The following is a 20,787-nucleotide window of genomic DNA, read 5'->3' on the forward strand; positions in this document are numbered from 1 at the left end:
GCCCTTCCAGAAAATTCACATCATCCCAGTAATGACTCAGGAAAAGCTCTTTATCACTGCGGGCAAACTCAAAGCTATAATCTCCTCAGTATCCACATAGTCTCGATGCCTCGTAAATTTGTTTTGCTCCGTTTCCTTGACCCTTCCCACATCTGTCCGCCTCCAGTCTCTCTAAGCATTGCCTTAGAAGAGCCTAGCCGGATTGTAAGAAGTTTACAAGACTACAACTCTTTCCTTCAAAGAGTGGAAATGCCGTTTACAAAGAGCAGGCCTCCTTGAATTAGCTAGATTCTATCAAGCTTGGCCGTATGTTATGAGCACAGTCAGAATGCCTTAGCTTGCCTGTTTATCATACACCCGCCACCAATTTGTTTCGGGATTGTTTCATTAATTGCCATGGAAACATCTGCGTACGTTGGGATCAAATTAGAGACGGCCCTCTTTGCGGAACAGCGACATGATCCCGTTCCTTGAGGGGGAAAGCAAAGTGAGAAAAGTGGAATTAAGGATGAAAGGAAAGTTCAAATCCAATTTAGAGAGTGAGATTGCTTAACTTGAATGTGTGTCATGTGGTATTGGTCAAGAGAGGACAGCTGAGAAAAAAAAGAAAAAGAAAAGTACTGTCAAGTAGAAACTGCAAATGGGGTGAGATGAAGGGACAGACTGAAAACCAAAATGAGAGAAGGACATCTTTGAGCAAATTGCAACTAACTCCGGCTTCTCAGATTGGCCTCTTGCATGACTGGAATTTAGCCTCTCTGGGAATATAGCAGGAAAATCCCCACACTGTGATCATATATGGCAAATGTAATGAAAACGGTGTCATATTTTACTCAAATATGTCAGTCAGGTGATTGCTCACACAACCAATGAGCAGCATATTGCAAAGCAAACAGACAAGAAAATATCATATAATCTGGAGAATTACGTCTCAGGTCTGAATCAAAAGAAACTTGGCAGCAAGTGATTTTGAAGGGTTTGTTTGAATAAAATCTTTCCTAATATTTCCATGTGTTGCTCTTCTCAAAATCAATTGGATATAGTACCAAGAAAAATAATGTATATTAATCCATGTCAAACATAAAAAAATGCTTTTCTCAAACAGCTGAAGTTATTAAAAACAATGTTTCCATATGTCCAAAAGAATGTCGGCTTGAAACGTTGCATGCTGTTTTAATATTTCTTTTTTTTTTTTTTGGACTTTCAAGGCTGCATGTCGTGACTAGCCTGTTTGTGTGTAATTTAGTATTGCCCTGTCTCGGTTTGTTTGAGTGGCGTTTTCTTAACACAGGAAATTCTCCATTAGCATGGGAGGCTAATCAAGAGCGCTGAAGGAAATAGGAAATGTTCAGAGCAAAACAGTGCGTCCCTCCCACTCAGCAAATGCTATTCCAGTAACATTTCTTTTTTTATTAATTTTTTTTTTTATAATGTACTATTTAACTATATTATTTAACTTATCTAAAGCTGATCATTCATAAATAAAATATACATTTTAGTGTGTGCTAATTAACTTATTATTATTATTATTTTATTATTATAAAATTGTTCTTGTTAAAACATGTGTTTTGGACACACTTGCATAAATTGTATATTTTTATTTATTGCATTATTTATTTACTCACTCACTTATTTCGATTGTCCACTTTAGACATTCTGTAAGTAACTTTGCAAGTACATATCAACTTCTATGTCTTCTAACCCTAAACCTAACCTAACTGTCTACTAATATTCTAATGTGAGTTCGTTGACATGTAGTTGTAAATTAACGAGAGTTAAAGGTGCAGTATCTGAGATTGACAGCTAGCGTTTAAAATGGGTACGAAATATTGGAGAGAGTTGTTTCCCCCGCCCCCTCCAAATTGAGGACATGCAACAGGAACGAGCGCAATTGACAATTAAATGCGAGGAGACTTACGTAAGATGATTTATTGGTTTATGATGAGTTTTAATATGCTCCCGTTCATAGAGATTTTTAGATGGGTGCGGAGGCTTTTTAGGTCGGGTAGAATCTGCGATCTCTGTCCCAGTTTGTTCGCTGGCTTCCATGGCTGCAATATGTGTTTTCTGCCAGCTGGCAACCTGTGGTGGCAAAATACTATTGGGTAAATTGGCAATGTGCGGTATATCCCACAGACCAAAACAAAAACAGACACTCTGACACGGAACGCACATTTCAAAGTAAAATAACTGGCTGTAGCATTGATTTTCAGAGAAACGAGTATGTGAACTCAGCATGTTTCCTAAATATCCGCAAACATATTATGGTATTTTTATGCTTTAGTACAATCAAAAACGTACATACAGCATCTTTAAGGGACAGCCTCACTACACTTTTCGTTCCGTTGATTTCCATTCATATACATACAAATTCTGAAGACAGGAAACGCAAGCTCATGTGAAGAAGTTTTGCATTTCTCTACGTTCCAAATTTCAAGTTTGGGGAACTCTGACCTGCGAATTCGTATCACTTTTAAAAAAGACGCCAATGACGAGTGAGACATCATATCACAACTGTTCCATGACTGTTCGTGTGTTAAAAGTCTAGTGTGACCGTAGCATTAGTTGACGTAGTTGCAAAGTTACAGTACCTGTCAAAAAATTATATATTTTTTTATGATTTTGAAATGAGTCTCTTATGCCTATCAAGGCTGCATTTATTTTGTCAAACAGTAATATTTGCTGTAAAAACAGTAATATTTTGAAATATTATTAACATTTAAAATGATTGTTTTCTATTTTAATACATTTCCAAATGCAATTTTTTCCTGTGATGACAAATCTGAATTTTCAGCAGCCATTACTCCAAACTTCAGAGCCACCAGATGACAGAAATCACCATTTCCACAAAAATGCTAACTGTTTTCAACATTGATGATAATAATAATAAGAAATGTTACATGAGCACCAAAGCAGCATATTAGAATGATATCTGAAGGATCATGTGACACCGAAGACTGGAGAAATGGCTGCTTAAAAAAAAAAAAAAAAAAAAAATCAGCTTTTCAATCACAGGAGTAAATTGCTTTTTAAAATATATTTAAATAGAAATATAATTTGCATTATTATTTGTTTTATGAAAATAAAACAGCAGCCTTGGTAAGCATAAGACATTAAACATATGAATGTTTCTAATCTTTTGACAGGTACTGTACTTATACCTGTTGTTAGTAGAATGTCTGGGTGATCGAAATAAAGTGTAACCTAATAATAATAATAATACAGTAAAAACAGTAATATTGTGAAATATTTTTTTTTCTTTTAAGATTTTTTTTTTTAAATGTAATTTATTTCTGTGATGGCAAAGAAAATTTGTCAACAGCCATAACAATTACAAATGTCACATGATCATTCAGAAACCATTCTAATATGCTAATTTGGTGCACAAGAAACATTTCATATTATCAGAGTTGAAAACAGTTGCTGCTTTTTTTTTTTTTTTTGTGGAAACCAGTAACGTTTAGTTAGTGTTCATTTCATGTTTAAGGACTTTTTCTTTGATTCTTTGATGAATAGAAATTTCAAAATAACAGCATTTATTTGAACTAATTTGTAACACTCTACATGTCTTCACCATCACTTTTGATGAATTCAATGCATCATTGCTGAATACAAATATGAATTTCTTTCACAAAAAAAAAAAAAAACCTTACTGACCTAAACTTTTGAATTAGTTTTAATTATTATTATTATTATTGTTGTTGTTGTTGTTTAATCAATGAAAAGTACATAAGGAAAGCATTTATGTGAAAAACTACACCCATGGGCTGAAATGTGGGCATAAATACCTTGGTCATAAGGACACCAGTATAAAGTTAAAAGAGCACAGGCAAGTACGTGCTCCACAGGAAATTAAGAGACAGTTTGTTTCAGCCTTGTTTTGTAATGACAGATCCAACCAATGTAGCTTGGCAAGAGACAACTCAATGTGTCAAAGTTCAGGAGCGCACTTCTCCCCTCATTGCATAATGGAGCTTTGGGAATGATGGCCAAACAATCTATAAGCTCTCAAGCAAATCTATCCAGTAATTGCTCAGAGACGTGCTAGAGTCAAAATCCACATGATTTGTGAAGCTCAGTTGGTCAATCTGTCTGTGCGTTTCAACACAGCAGGGAAAAATGCAATTTCAACACCAGAGTCAAATGAGTTTTTGTGGTTCACTCCTCAGAAAAGACCAGAATTTTAACAGTGTAAACCATTATGTCATGCTACCTACAGTAACATTCCCCTCTAAAAACAAGGAAACAAAATGCCAAACCTGTCCAGTCTCTATTGTACACTTACATTCAGATTTGTAAGAAACCCCTTTATATTATGTTTTTCATAACTCATAATAATATAACATTTTCATAATTTTCATTAACTCATAACCTTTCCTCATCTTTTGAAAGTGCATGAAATTGGTGAAAACGTTTTATATTTATATATAAGTCTTTTTTTTTCAGAGACATGTTCTTGTGGTGAGTGCATGTGTACAGTGCTATGCATAAGTTTAGACACCCATGCTAAAGTTGACTAAAAAGAGGAATAAAAAATCATCTTTTGGAAATTGAACTTAATGCCTTAATTAAAAAAATTAGGAAAAATCCAACCTTTAAGGACACCAATTTTCTTTGTGAATGAATAATGTATCGTAAATAAATAAATGTTCTTCCTTAAAATACAGGGTGCATAAGTCTGGACACCCCTATGTTAAATTCCCATAGAGGCAGGCAGATTTTTATTTTTAAGTATTTAAAAAAAAAAAAAAAAAAAAAGGATACTATATGCATCCTGATAAAGTTCCCTTGGCCTTTGGAATTAAAATAGCCCCACATCATCACATAGCCTTCACCATACCTAGAGATTGGCATGGAGTACTTTCCATAAGATCATCTCTCAATGCAAATCAAACTAGCTATTAGGCTAACTGAAATAAAACCATGCCAATCTCTAGGTATGGTGAAGGCTATGTGATGATGTGGGGCTATTTTAATTCCAAAGGCCAAGGGAACTTTATCAGGATGCATAGTATCCTGGGTCCATGAAGTAACTGGCCTTTAAAAATAAAAATCTGCCTGCCTCTATGGGAATTTAACATAGGGGTGTCCAAACTTATGCACCCTGTATTTTAAGGAAGAACATTTATTTATTTACGATACATTATTCATTCACAAAGAAAATTGGTGTCCTTAAAGGTTGGATTTTTCCAAAAAAATTTAAATTAAGGCATTAAGTTCAGTTTCCAAAAGATGATTTTTTATTCCTCTTTTTAGTCAACTTTAGTATGGGTGTCTAAACTTATGCATAGCACTGTACATGCAACATGATGTGAGGCTACAGCTAGAATGCAATACCTTAAGATACCTGGAGAAAGCTCTCGGTTAGCATTGCCATTCATCTCATCAGTCTTCAAAGTCATTAATATCACTAATATCACAAAGGCAGAAGACAGGGAAAAGTCAATTTCACACCTGAAGAGCCTCCCAAAAAATCAGAAACTGGTCAAATATCTGTCAAATAACTATAAAATATCATCAATAGAGAAAGACATTTTTGCTTCCAGATCTACTGGCCAGACCTTGACCCCTTTGTCACTTGGATGACACTTTTGCGAGCAACCCGAGTTCAAACCTGGTTCATGTAATTTCCTGATCCCATTCCCTTTCTCTCCTCTCATGTTTCACTGTCTTCTCAATAAAACTGTCAAAAACACAGAAGGTGGCAAAGACTCATTTTTCTACATGCATTGTTCTTAAAACAAGATATTTTTTAGAATATATCTTTAATTATTTTTAGTATTTTCGTAGGGATGCAGCATACGAGTTATATTTGAACAGTTTGCTCATTGTTATTCATGTTGTGTTAGAAGTCCTTTAGTTCTTTTCATACTTTTGCAATTGTGTCTCCTGAGCTAAAAGATGTAAGATTATAATATTTTAAAGGCAGAGCTCTGTTTCTTAACTCCCATTTATGTCACCATTTAGAAAGTCAGTAACCTAAAAAAAAAAAAAAAAAACTTGAGCTATGTAGAGAAAAAAAGGGTGGAATCATCCTGTGAAGTCCCACCAGTGTTTCTTCGTGTCTGTAGAAGAAAGGATGAGATCATAAAGCAAATGTTTAACACACACTGTGCAGGTTGGAGCAGTGCAACTATCAGTATGTGGGGGAAATCGCTGTCATTACTCAAAGAGTGGAAACAAATGCTAGTTTTTGCTCTTTGCCTTTTCCTTTTTTCCCATAATCACACTGATGAGCTTGTGTTGTTGTGAAAACCTAATGCGAGAACGTGAGAGACAAAATTTCAATTGCATTAAAACATTCTTAAGTGGCTTCATATGGTTTCTCTATGTATGTTAAAAGCCCTTGAGTAGCGATACGTTTCCCCCGCACCTGAATCTTGCCAAGAGGAAACGCTTATAGAAAATGAGGCCCTTTTGCATATGGTCACTCCATAAGTGCTGCTTGGTTCTGTGTGTTTCATGTTTGCTTTTAGCTCATGAGTAGTTGGAACTTGCAAAATGGTTTAAAATCTGTCTTTTATATGAAATACAGCAAAAAAAAAAAAAAAAAGTGCCATAGTTTATGCACTTAAATTCTCATAGTCATAGTTTATATGAAACGACCCTTCATTACAGCACACAGAAGTAACTGTTGGTTAAAAGGTACTGTGGAATGAGGAGCTATGCACTCAATGAACTGAAGCGAAAAAAAGAAAAACTGTTCCATATGTTAGCTGATACTAAAGCATAAAACAAAGTTTAAAGGGTTAGTCCCCCCCCCCCCCCCCCCCACACACACACACACAATTTTTATTTTTATTGTTTATTAAGTCATCAATTACTCAGCCTTGTTGTTCAAAACCCATAAGACAATTAAAGTAATCCATGTGACTTCAGTTTAACCAGTTTAACTTTAACCTCAGTTTTATAAAGGGACATGAGTGGAGATTCATATTTTGTAAATAAAAAAAACTTGCGTCACTTCATAAAATTGAGGTTAAACCAATGGACAGAGGTGTGTTCCGGAGGTGAACAAATGTGATGATGCATTCTAGGCATTCTGTGAGGGAAATCAGATTTTTAACATTTTTGGAATACAAAAAAAAAAAAGAAAAAAAAAAGGTTAATATCATATGTATGTCATTCTGTATACACATAACAAATTAAATATTTTGACACGTTTTTTGTGTGCATATTTTAACATTACAGCTTGACTGGAAATAGCATTAACATTAAACATTAAACATTATATTAACCTTGTTTTTATTCAGGCTCTGAGTCTGACACTGTTGTCTCCTTGGTAAACAAGTGCACTAACTTAGTAAATAAGAACTTTATAAGGGGCAAAATTGGGTGAAAATGTAATCATCAATGAACCATCATTTATTTTTGAAAAATGAAGATAAATCTCTTTTAGTATTTATTTTGTGATTTTGTTGTTGTTGCTGCTGCTGCTGTTTATTTCACTCTTTACTTAGAATATCATAGTTATATCCATCATAAAAAATCTGATTTGTATGATATTCGTTCTTTGACAGGTTTGCTGTTGTCTTGATAGAGCATAGTTTCATATGAAAAAGAATTGAAATACTTTCCATTTTTTTGTTGATTTCATATTTGTATATTCATGTTATATTTAAAACAATAATCTAACATTATGCAACTGTAATCGTTATGTGAATGCATGACACCTATAAATGCTACAGTTTAAAGATGGCTTAAATGTATGATTTAATTCAATTGTTCCCTAGTTGTTTTGGTAGTCTGGAGCCTTGTTTTAATCCGGTTTGGAAAATGCCACCTGCACACTTCAAAAATCTGCTAAATTTCTGGTGTATGGGAATACCACCATCATTTGTGTGTGTGAGTGTGCATGACCCTCATGCTCTCAAATGTTCTGTATTTGGCCATTTAACTGAAAGGCGGCAGTCTGTTTGATCAGTTCACGGTGCATAGCATTGGATTTGATTTCTTCAAGCAGTATTTATTTATGCAGCTTGCCTTCTTCCCCTCAGTCTTCCACCAGTCTATTTATTAGTCCTGAATTCACACGAATGTACAGCAGTAGCTTTGGGAACTAAACAGGACAGTGGGGTATTTTCAGAATGACATTTCAAATAGATTTCATCACTAGGAAAAAATTAAAGGCAGGAAACACAAACCAACTTTACAAGCAAGCCCTATTTTCACAGGCTGGGGATGTGTTTCCCAAAAGCATTGTAAGTCTAAGTAGATCATAAAACCATTGGAAACAATGCTCTGTTATACTATGCACTTAGGCTTGCGATATTTTGGGAAACAAAGCCCAGATTGATGGCTCTTCTTTTGTAGTGGTTAAAGTGATAGTTAACACAATTTTTATTTTTTTTACTCAACCTTATGTCGTTCAAAACTCATGAATGAAAGGGGAAAGGTGGCCAGAGGTGACAATACAACTACTATTACTATTATTACTATATTACTACTACTACTGCTACTACTACTTATAATAATCATCATCATCATCATCATTTCAATAAAATAAAACCATGATGTGTGGTCATACAGTAGGTGAGCATTTAATGTAACCATTTTATATTATTCTGCATTTATAGACTATTAATTTTTATTAAGCCATTAAGTCATTGAGCTTTGCAAACTAGTACAAATGCATTTAAACTAAAATAAACTAAAAACTAAATTACATTAATTATATTCTAATCAAAGATAGTCAAGCTTATCTGAATTCATATACAGTAATGCAGTTGTGATGATGGAGGAAGTCCAAAATGTGAGATATTTGCTTAAAGGGATAGTTCACCCAAAAAGGAAAATTCTGTCAGTAATTACTCACTCTCATGTCGTTCCAAACCCGTAAGACTTTCGTTCATCTCCGGAACACGAAGATTTCTGTCCCTTCATAGACAGCTACGTAACTACCACTAATGTAATTTATTTTCCACCTAAGCAAAAAGTTCATAAAGAGATCGTAAAACCAATTTTTCTGAAGAGACTCGATCACTTTATATGATGAACACATTTTTTATTCACATATTAACATTTATCAGCAAACATAAACAGAAGTTCAACGGAACCTGCTTGACGCCCAAGAACAAACCTCTTTTGGAAGCTCAAACGTGCTGCGTAACGTCGGTTCTTGCAGAAGCTCAAACGCGGAGCACATGACAACACGTGAGCTCAAACACTTTTATGATACTTTTATGCCTCTTTTTGTCATTTTTGGAGTTAACAGCAACTGGTCACCATTCCATTCCAATGTAAAAGAGCACCATCAGCATCTAAAAACTTGTGTCCCACGGAAGAAAGAAAGTCACGGGCTCCAGCAAACAGCAAGGGGACATATTTGTTTTGAAATAAGACAAAACAAGCATTAAAATAAGCTAAAGGTAGAAGTGTCTTTAACTTTTTTAATTAATTATTTGATACAATGCATTTACTGTGAACATACTTTTTTTTTTTTTACATAGTGCTTATAAAAAAAAAAAAAAAAAAAAATACCTGCATGTAATTAAATCTGTAATTACTTTATGTGATTACATAATTACACCTTTGACCCTTCCCTTACCCCTTAACCTACCCTTAAACCTACCCATACCCCTAAACCTTTCCCAACCTTACCCGTATCTCACCTCAATAATAGCAAAGGTGTTTCGCAATACAACATGAACACAGTACATGGTACTTATTATTTGATGTCAGTGTGACCTTTTTTTCCCCACTGGTTCCTGTTATTTCAGAGAGTGATTTCTAAACCTGGTCATGTAAATTATTATATATATATTTTTTTAATAATGAATATTCTTTAGTTATGCTAAGATGCTAAAATCGGGTAGAAAATGTGAGCAAAGACCCTTAATCCTTATCCAGTAAATAACTGGTAAAGTCACATAAATGTGTGGGTGGGTTCCTGACATTTAATGTATACAATCTAGGAATGTCAGTGAACAAATGTGGGCCATAAAGTCAAAAAGGTTGAGAACCCTTAAAAGTCTTAAAATTGTTACTTTTTTTTTTTTTAACCCAAGATGTTTCAAAAGCTCATAGGGAGTGTGTAGCCTCTCAGCACTTCCTATTTATGAGTGAACGTGTCACTGGTGGAAAGGAAACAGGAGTGCTGCTGAGAATAATGCTATGGTGTGGCACATACTTGAGAGAACAAACGTAAAAACAAAAGGAAAAGGTTGTAAATTAAGATGAAAGCACAGTGGAAAGCTTTCATAATCAGGTGACAGAAAAACATGTGGAAAGCTAGAATAGAACAGGCAAACAAAAAAAAGAGAGAGAGAGAGAGAGAGAGAGAGAGAGAGAGAGAGAGAGAGAGAGGGGAAAAAAGTTAACAGAGTTATAACTGATAAAACTGCAAATATATATCTTCTATAAATATCTATATCTATAAATATCTACAAAGTGCATATATATACCTTTCCCCTTTCATTTTTGAATGACATAATGTTGAGCAATCAATCTGGGCTTTGTTTTCCAAAACATTGTAATATATATTAATAATATTGAATGTTATAATAATAATAATAAATTATTAATAGTAAATATTAAGTAAAGTATATAAAGTACATAAGTAGCATATTAAGTAAAGAAATATTGCTATTCATCACATTTATTCAAAATGATCGATTTAATTAAAAACAGATTTATATTTATTATTTTTAAATCAATTTATTAACAATTGGTGCATTTATTTAGACTAGCAAACTGGCACCTTATTTTAGGATGTGCATTCATAGGTGTTCATTTATAGTGATTTTACAACTGCTTTGAACTTGTCAATGTAACTGTTTTATATTAATATTCTGAGAGTTTAGTGCATTCAGGTACTAAGCCAGGAAGGGCTTTTCAAATAGTGAAAATTTATTTAAAATAATATTAATATAAAATCAGTAAATACATTATTATGTTATTATAATATTTTATGTTCTAATCAACCAAGGTTTCTCTTAAATATATGTCTTAATGCTATAATTTGAAATATTACACCTTTTTTTCAAGATTTATGGATTTCAATAAATTGTAAAATTCCATCAAATTGAATTGAATAATCCTTTCATATTGTGAATTAAGAATAACAAAAGAGTAAAAAACTAGAGCTTAATAAACCATTTTGTATAAATCTGAACGTAATTTTTATTTCTTCTTTTTTTTTTTTTTTTTTTATGTATGAATATGAATCACATTAACTATTGTAAATGGTCCATTCACATGTTCCTTTAAGATTTATATATTTTATATATATATATTTATATCATTTAAAATTCTTAATTCATAATATGAATAATAAGGATTATTTAATTCAATTTGATGGAATTGTATAATTGAAATGCGTACATCTTGAAAAGATACTTAAAAATAGTTTGAGTGTGGAATTAAATTAAACCTTTTTTTCCCCCTTTTTTCAAAAACGTATTGAATTATAGATTATAGCACTCATCATCACTTTGGGACTTTTTGTGTGAGAAAGCAATTTAGAGGATAGCTGTTACGGTACATGGACAGGAGTTGCACATCGATGAGAGTCGTTTGAATCCGGGCCTCAACGAGTATCATGACGTAAATGTGGTCTCTCTGCAAACTGTGTTTAAGATGGTGGCAAGCCTGTTCAAATTGAGCGCAAACAGAGATCGAATAGAGGTGGTCCCACCGCAGGAGAGAATGACTGCTTAGTGTTGCTTCATTTTGTGGGAAATTTAGCTTCAAACAAAACTTTTTTTATTTGCTGCTTCTGCTTTGCTTCTCTGCATTTTAATGTCAGAAAACTTCTACTCTATACCGTATGCAAACTATTTGTCTTTAGGTTGTGTGCATGGGTTGTTGGGGGATATTAAAGCATTTTTTAGTGTTATAGGACATAATGTTTGTAATGACATACTGTAAGAGCCCCATCCAGGTTGCATTGCGTTTTGGCTAATATGATTCTTGTTGATGGTGATAAATGATGTGCGTGAGAATATTTTGGATGGTAATGTGAGGAGTCTAGAATATGATTTCCTTATGTGATATGACCCTGCTGGAGCTGACATTGCTCATGTGAGGGTGCAGCTGGCTTTGTGATTAAAGTTGCTGTGGTCAGTGCATGTCCGCTCAAGGAGATCCGGTTTATTGGCTAGGATGGGACTGTGAAGTTCCTGTGGTGGCAAGTGGAGAAATATGTGGAATTTTGGGGGGGAAACAAGAAAGAGATGTTGCCAAACAAAACCATATTAAGGAACAATTTTGACAAGTGTGTAGACACCATCTATTCTTTGTATCACTGACACCTATTCTCAGCCTCAGATGGCTCACGGACTGATGCTGAGATAGATAGAACCGAGTCCATCAGTCCAAATCTCACTGACTGGCCACAACCTTTGGAAGTCAGGGGTTACCAGTGTTTTTATCAGTCCAAATTCTCCACATTCTCTGTAAAAACATATTACTTATTTCAACTTATTACTAAACTCATTTTGTTAGACAACATTTTATGCTATTTCAAATGGAATTACCCTCATTTTTCAGAATAGATATAATATATCATTTGGTGGATATTTATAGATATACAGTTGGAATTAAAATTATTCAACCCCCATTGCAAATCAGGTTTATTGGCAGAATTTTAACATTTTCAGATATGTGCAATGAACAAATCAAAAAAAGTATTTCAACACAGCAAATGTTTCAAGTGGTTTACCCAATTTCAACTGAAAATGCAACTTTTAATGCAGTCTCAAAATTATTCAACCCACTGAATAGAATCCCTCACAACAGCACAAATCTGCAAAACAGGTGTTGTCTCAAGCACACATGAGGCAACTAATCAGGGGCTTCATTAGTTGCACCAGGTGTACTTAAGCTAGAACACATGCAATATCTGAACTGGCTAGGTTTGTTTGTTGTCGTCAGCACTCGCCCCCCCCAAAAAAACAATCATCCAGTCGTGAGCGCTCTGGACATGGTGGAGGATTCCATTCCAGCCTGATGCTCGCGGCTGCCCGGGAAAGCATGGCTGTCAATTCCGGATCAGACTCGGGCAATGTTGGCACACCCGAAGGCGGCAGCACAGCCAAGTCTTCATCTCCGGAAGACTCCAGCCCACCTTGTGATGCGGCGATGGACATCGTCTCATCATCTGGAGCGCCGAATGAGACACAAGGGGCGTCAGAAGACGGTCCCACGATCTCATCGCGAACACTCTCGGGTTGCTGTGCGCAAGAGGGGGGTGTGACCTGAGGAAGAATCGTCGGGGCTAGGGGATAGATCGGGGTGTGGCAGAGGTGACTCTACCTCCACAGAGGTCATTGAGTCTAGACCGCAGCGCCAGGATGGTCATGTTCCCGCAATGAGATTGCCAGCGTCCCTCCTTTTATACCCACGCTGTGGGGCAGAGTTGCACTATGCAAATTCCGCAGACCCTTTGCATTTTCATTGCCATTGGCTTGTTTTATAGAACTCGAAGGTGATAGGCTTCTAAGCGAACCCCCCATTTCGTCATTCACTGACGTAACTCATAGTGACGGAACGAAAGGGAACAGTGGTTACACTACCTGGACGGAGCAGAAAAAGGAAGCTATCAACGGCTGCAACTAGATTTCTGAGAAGGCAGGTTCAGAAAAATTCTAGAGTGACTGCAAAATACCTGCAGCAAGACTTGGTTGCAACAGGCACTGAGGTTTCAGCTTGCACAGTAAGGTGCGTACTAAACTCATGCGGTTTCCATGCCAGAACTCCAAGTCGTATACCACTACTGACCCAAAAGCACAAGAAAAGTGCTCAAAATCATATAAATAAGTCACTGAAGTTTTGGGATTCTGTTCTGTGTAGCGATGAAACAAAACTGGAACTTTTCGGCCCTATGGATCAGCACCTAGATAGTAATTAAAGGGATAGTTCACTTTGAAATTAATTTTTGATATGTTTTAGCTTACCTCAAGGGCATCCAAGATGTAGGTGTCTTTGTTTCCGCAGTAGTTTCAATTTTGATATTTTTAGGTCAAACCGTTCTTGTCTGTCAGTCATATAATGCAGGTCTATGGTCACTGGCTCAAAACACAAGCACAGAGTCCAAATTAAAACAATTCCCCACGTCCAAATGAAACAATTCCCCATCATAAGTACACATTGATGGCCTAAGACACGAAACGAGCGGTTTGTGTGAGAAAACGAACAGTATTTATATCGTTGTTATCTCTTGAAAACAGCACACGTCCAAATGATCTGACGGCGCGGGCGGGTATAGATATATACATAGATGTCGCCTTGGCTACGGTTTCGTTCCAATGAACTGCAGTAGCGAAGGCGACATCTAGTGTATACATCTATACCCGCCAGCGGGCGGGTATAGATATATACACTAGATGTCGCTTGGCTACGGTTTCGTTCCAATGAACTGCAGTAGCCAAGGCGACATCTATGTATATCTATACCCGCCCGCGCCGTCAGATCATTTGGACGTGTGCTGTTTTCAAGAGATAACAACGATATAAATACTGTTCGTTTTCTCACACAAACCGCTCGTTTCGTGTCTTAGGCCATCAATGTGTACTTATGATGGGGAATTGTTTCATTTGGACGTGGGGAATTGTTTTAATTTGGACTCTGTGCTTGTGTTTTGAGCCAGTGACCATAGACCTGCATTATATGACTGACAGACAAGAACGGTTTGACCTAAAAATATCAAAATTGAAACTACTGCGGAAACAAAGACACCTACATCTTGGATGCCCTTGAGGTAAGCTAAAACATATCAAAAATTAATTTCAAAGTGAACTATCCCTTTAATATAAAAATGTCTGGAGGAAGAAGAATGAAGCATACGCAGAAAAGAACACTCTGCCTACTGTTAAGCATGGTTGTGGCTCTGTGATGCTCTGGGGCTGCTTTCCATCCTCTGGCACTGGAAACCTGCAGCGTGTGGAAGGCAAGATGAATTAATTTTTTGTATATCAGGAAATAGGAGAAACTGTTATGCTGTCAGTAGCCACATTTCCATTACCCTTCAATTTGCGCAAATTGAAATTGCGAATTGAAAATAAGCTTAATGGAAACACGTAAAACTCCCATTTATCGCAAAAAAAGTGTTTACGCTCGCATGAGGTGGTTTTTCAGGCAATTCAAAAAAGAAATATTTCGCAAAACTGCAATGGAAACAGCTTTTGTGCATTTATAGGTCACCTGACGTAGCCTAGATGACGCGGTGTGTTTGGACAGAATACGAGACAGAGTTCTTTATTAAATTCATATAAGACAAAATAATTACAGGAATAATGGATTCTAAACCTCAAATACATGCCACAATCAAGACCTCGAAGCAGATATGAGGGAGAAACACCCAGGAACACCTCATAGGCCTATGTGCCGCTCACAAGTATAAGGGTCGTTTCTTACTATTAATGCTTGGAAAACACACATACATCTCCTTCGATTAATAATAATGGCTAGTGCAGTGGCTGGGATTAGTAGGCTACATAAACCTACCAACGTCCGTTGCCGTGGTTTTTGGAATGACTTTACTTATCGGGAGAGTTTTTGGCGCATAACATCGGTTAATGGAAACGCTGTCATTTCGCAATAGTTTTTTGTCGACATGTAGAAAAAATCGCAAAAGTTTTGCGCAAATCTGTAATGGAAACGCGCCTAGTGATGAAGCTGAAGCTTGGGGGTCTTTGGAACTTCCAACAGGACAATGATCCCAAGCATACCTCAAATTCCACCAAGGCTCGGTTGTGGTCCTGGAAGATTCTACGGTGGCCAGCACAGTCACCTGACTTGAAACCCATAGAACATCTCTGGTTGGATTTTAAAAAGGTAGTTGCAGCCCACAAACCAAAGAATATTACTGAACTGCAGGCCATTGCTCATGAGGAATGAGCAAAGATTCCTCTGAAACGTTGCCAGAAGCGGATGTCTGGTTATATATCTTGTTTGCAGCAGGTCATGACAGCAAAAGGGCATTCTACTAATGCTTGCCATGAAGGGGTTTGATTTGTTCATTGCACACAGCTGAAAGTCTGTAAATGTTGCAATAAACCTGATTTGCAATGGATGTTGAATCATTTTGATTACAACTGTAATATATAAAAAAAAAACCTGTTTTGATGTGCTTTTTTGATGTTTTACAGTGTCACTCCATTGCTGTCCACTTTTTTCTCCATTGCGGCTGATTTGTAGATTGTAAACAAAAAACAAAAAAGTATTTTTATATTTTCTCCTATTTACCTTTCATTTCATATAGTGGTCATTTGTGACCCTGAAGACCTACATGTGTGACTTTTTTTTAACAACCACAATCTAAATGTTTTGTCCGTTCACACAGCAAGTGCCCCAAAAGTCACAAAGTTTCATATCACTCTGATGAAGTTTTCAGTCATTAAAAGTTTTCAGTCAAAACACCAGAAAAGAAGAACACCAGCCTAACCAAGCTAGTTTTCAGCTGGTCGGCCAACTGGAAAAGTTCCCAAACTCCGCTCAAACACTCAAAACATGCCAGCTAACCACCTTTGGCTGGTTTGTTCTAGTTCTACCCGACAAGTAAACAGCTCCTTCATTCTCTTCATTCATGCCACTGAAGTGCCTCCTTAATGTTAATTCTCTAAATACCCTAATTTGCCTGGAGTCTTGCTAATCAATTGAGGCACCATACATCTTATGGAAAAAAGCAAGGAAGGACAAAATAACTCTTTCCATTTTATACTGATCTCTCGGCATTAGCTAACTCGCGTTAGCTGTTACAGTTGAGAAGTTTGATTGAAATTAACACCAAATATTTATATTTTTACAGCCTTGGTGAGACTTTATGTACTGTCTGAGCTGTCAAAATAACCTGAATGTTATTGCACAGGGCTTACTGGATTGCCTGTGTCCTGTTCTTTTTCATATTCTGCAGACATTACCTAGGCTAATGATCAAGGCTTGCATTAGAGAGTCGAGCTGGGATGGACGAGGAGAAAGATGTGTTTACTTTCCAGTCTGCCGTCAAAACCCTGATGCCATCATCAGAGGTGTCTGGCTTCGGCATCGTTTCTGTCCATCAGCCAGACCAACTCCACCCTTATTAGACTCATACACACACATGTACACAAACTGTTTACCTCTTTCTCTGGCCCCTCACATCCCACCCTGGTTTGTTTCTCTGAAATCATCCGTGAGCCAGCCTTCAGATGTGATAAACCGTTAATAATGTGTTTAAGTAGCACTGACAAAACATGCCTTTATTGGTAAAAGACAGAGGCTTCTTTGATTGGCCAAACCCATGAAGGATTTTTCCTTCAAAGGTCCAGCCCTGGTCGACGAGAGGACGTGAGGTCCCTTTGAGTGGACAGAGGATGCTGTAATATGCATGTGTGTTGTGTGAGGGAGAGGTGGGGTGCGTTATTCCATCAAAGTGGTCTCTTTATGTAGTTAAGCAATGTGGAGCCAACCTAAAATGTCCTGTTGAAAGTTCACATAAGGTGAAGCCTCAGGTGACCGCAGTGTCAGATCAGCTGAAGGAATGTGCAAGAGAGAAAAGTGTGTTTGCTGTGTACAGCAGCTAACAAATTTACTAAAATATGTCATCATCAACCGTAACAGAGTGCAACTGATGCAGCTTTGATTCTGTGTAACAGAGCCGTGGACAGGCGATTTTTATTAAAAGTAACAGATTTTAACTTTTCGTTATATGATGCTCACATTAACCCTTAAATGCATGAATGTTTCGCCAATCATTATTACATATTTGGGTCGTTAGCGACCCGTAGCGATCTATTTCTAACATAGGTGGATCTCTAACTGTCGCAGTAGTAAAAAACTCCCCTAATAACAATTACAGAAGAATAAAATAGAGCATATTTTCTCACCTTTTGGAACTTGGAATGTTTAAATTTGAGCAGATGCTTTTTAACATCATCACTGTCCTCGTTATTGTTTTATTTTATGTCTGCGTGAATATGAGTGAAATAGCACATTATCATTGTGTATCAAATAATATATTGCCACCTTAAGGAATAAAGGTGAATTGCACTTATTGAATCATCAGAGATTAAATTATTGTTGCACAGAAAAAGTGTACACACTATTACAGAACTCGGGTCGCCAGTGTACAAGTACACTTTCAAAAAAAAAAAAAAAGGTCTAAGAAGGTTGATGTCTAACTTTAAAAAAATGAATGAGGGGCCGGGTAGTAAATGACATATGTCAATAAAGACCCAACTTTTTATCATGCCTTCATTATGTGTTTTTAATACTTTTCTACTTTTCTATCCAAGCCTTAGCAAGGCCATTTTATTCTATTAATATATATATTTCCATAACAGAAAGATATTAATCTCAATACATCATATGTGGTGGTGATGTCTACGTAGTTGGACATTTCGATTCATGTACAGTTCTGAGATTATCTTGTAAATGAGGCACCTGAAATATATAACCTACACTATATTGCCAAAAAAATTGGGACATCTGCCTTTACATGCACATGAACTTTAATGAAATCCCATTCTTAATCCGTAGGGTTTAATATGAAGTTGGCCCACCCTTTGCAGTTACAACAGCTTCAAATCCTCTGGGAAGGCTTTCCACAAGGTTTAGGAGTGTGTTTATGGGAATTTTTGACCATTCTTCCAGAAGTGCATTTGTGAGGTCAGGCACTGATGTTGGACGAGAAGGCCTGGCTCACAGTCTCCGCTCTAATTCATCCCAAAGGTGTTTTATCGGGTTGGGGTCCGGACTCTTTGCAGGCTAGTCAAGTTCCTCCACACCAAACTCACTCATCCATGTCTTTATGGACCTTGCTTTGTGCACTAGTGCGCAGTCATGTTGGAACAGGAAGGGGCCATCCCCAAACTGTTCCCACAAAGTTGGAGCAGGAAATTGTCCGAAATGTCTTGGTATGCTGAAGCATTAAGAGTTCCTTTCACTGGAACTAAGGGGCCAAGCCCAAACCCTGAAAAACATCCCCACACCATAATCCCCCCACCACCAAACTTTACACTTGGCACAATGCAGTCAGGCAAGTACCGTTCTCCTGGCAACCGCCAAACTCCGACTCATCCATCGGATTGCCAGACAGAGAAGTGTGATTCGCCACTCCAGAGAACATGTCCCCACTGCTCTAGAGTCCAGTGGCGGCGTGCTTTACACAACTGCATCCGACACTTTGCATTGCACTTGGTGATGTAAAGCTTGAATGCAGCTGCTTGGCCATGGAAACCCATTCCATGAAGCTCTCTATGCACTGGTCTTGAGATAATCTGAATGCCACAAGAAGTTTGAAGGTCTGTAGCTATTGACTCTGCAGAAAGTTGGTGACTTCTGCGCTCTGCGCGCCTCAGTATGTGCTGACCCTGCTCTGTGATTTTACGTGGCCTACCACTTTGTGGCCGAGTAGCTGTTGTTCCCATGGGTTTCCCAGTACTTTTGGCAATAAAGTGTATGTTAAATGGGGGGTGTGGTGCTAAAACTCGCAACTAGTTGGCTGGTTTGAGCTGGTTTGAAGGAGGAACCTATATCTATCATGCATCTTATCACAATACCTAAATGCTGTAGGGACAGGAGGAGGGTTGTAACAAGGGGTTCATTGTAACACCATCCGTTTAAACCAGTTAGAAATGAGCTGCACACGGGTAGAATTAAGGGGAGATCGTACGTTTTAGTAAATTAATTTAACAAAAACTAATACCAACCTCGCCCCAATAGTAAGGCAGATTAATCTACACAGTTTAGGGATAAGTTGTAGATCAACAACTTTAACTTCTTGCAGATAAATGTGGGAAAGTACCATCACTGAGATAAACAGTGGGGAAAAAACCTACAGACGTTAAAACAAAAAGTGTTACAACAGTCCCATTACAAGTTTATCCCTGTAAAGCCTGACATATGAAGTAATATTCTGAAAAATAGTATTTACTTTTTTGAAATGGAACAGTTTAGATAAAAATCTGCACATGTGTTTTTTGTTGAGTATCATATTTGATACATCAGGCTTTCATACTTCACATAGTATGATAGGAAAATACAGAGCTCATACTTGAGGGAAAAAACACCTCAGTTATATTCAAACTGATCAAAAATATGCAATTTGGTGCAGATGCTGATATTTAAATGGTAATTCTGATAGCTTGTAATGTAAATCAAATGAGATCTTTATAACAGTATATCAGACTAATTATATAAAATGCATACACAAATCAGTTGTCACTCTATGGGCCCTATCTTACACCCAGCGCAATTGACTTTGTACACCGACGCATGTATCATTCCTATTTTGCACCCGCGCAAAGCGGACTTTTCCCTTCACAGATGCACGTCGGTTAACTAAGAAATACACTTGCGCTCCCCGGGGCGGTTCAGCGCAAAGAGGAGGCGTGTTCCGGCGCAAACGTTCCCTCATGCTATTTTACAGGTTTAGAAAACAATTGCGCCACTGACCGAAAAAAAAAACAGTTTAAAGTCAGTGGCGCGTTGCGCATGTTATTCATATGCTATTTTAAGGGCGCATGCTTGGCCTTAATCAATGTAGCGTGTGCACAACGCGCATACACTTTGATTCTCTCATCTACACACAGACGCAGATAGTTATCATTTTTGCAAATCATACATTATTACGATAGATAGATAGATAGATAGATAGATAGATAGATAGATAGATAGATAGATAGATAGATAGATAGATAGATAGATAGATAGATAGATAGATAGATAGATAGATAGATAGATAGTTTATTATAAAAGCGTACATCTAGCTTACACATTTACCCAAATTATCATACGCCTGTTTAACCGAAGTTAATTTGGGTGTGTTTCTCCATCCCCAACTTCCCTGACGAGAACGTCGGTCTCCTC

This window comes from Rutilus rutilus, assembly GCF_951802725.1.
Source record: "Rutilus rutilus genome assembly, chromosome: 19".
NCBI classification, from domain to species: domain Eukaryota; kingdom Metazoa; phylum Chordata; class Actinopteri; order Cypriniformes; family Leuciscidae; genus Rutilus; species Rutilus rutilus.